The following is an 855-nucleotide window of genomic DNA, read 5'->3' as shown; positions in this document are numbered from 1 at the left end:
GTTGACTTTCATATGCAATTTATAAAATTTATTTCTTTTCATCAAAAAAGTGGTCTATCATATGCAATTTCTGGAATTTGTTTCCCTTCTCCAAAAACGTGGACTATCATAAGGAATTTATGGAATTTCTTCCCCTTCTCGAAAAACGTGGACTATCATATGCAATTTATGGAATTTCTTTCCCTTCTCCAAAAACATGGTCTATGATATGTAAATTCAGGAATTTCTTTCCCTTCTCCAAAAACATGGACTATCATATGCAATTTTCTGAGTTTTGTTTTCTTCTCCAAATACATGGACTATCATATACAATTTATGGAATTTCTTTCACTTCTCAAAAAATGTGGTCTATCATATGTAATATAGGGAATTTCTTTCTCTTCTCCGAAAATGTGGTCTATCATATGCAATTTCTGGAATTTCTTTATCTTTTCAAAAAACATGGACTATCATATGCAATTTCTGGAATTTCTTTCCATTCTTCAAAAACTTGGACTATCTTATGCAATTTCTGAACTTTCTTTCTCTTCTCAAATAACGTGGACTATCATATGCAATTTGTTGAATTTCTTTCTCTTCTCCGAAAATGCGGTCTATCATATGCAATTTCTGGAATTTCTTTATCTTTTCCAAAAACATGGAATATCATATGCAATTTCTGGATTTTCTTTCCCTTCATTAAAAACTTGGACTATCTTATGCAATTTCTGAACTTTCTTTCTCTTCTCCAATAACGTGGACCATCATATGCAATTTCTTGAGTTTCTTTCTCTTCTCCGAAAATGTGGTCTATCATATGCAATTTCTGGAATTTCTTTATCTTTTTCAAAAACAAGGAATATCATATGCAATTTC

The sequence above is a fragment of the Vicia villosa genome, linkage group LG3, assembly GCF_029867415.1.
Source record: "Vicia villosa cultivar HV-30 ecotype Madison, WI linkage group LG3, Vvil1.0, whole genome shotgun sequence".
In the NCBI taxonomy this organism is placed as follows: Eukaryota; Viridiplantae; Streptophyta; class Magnoliopsida; order Fabales; family Fabaceae; genus Vicia; species Vicia villosa.
This window is presented reverse-complemented; position numbering follows the sequence as displayed.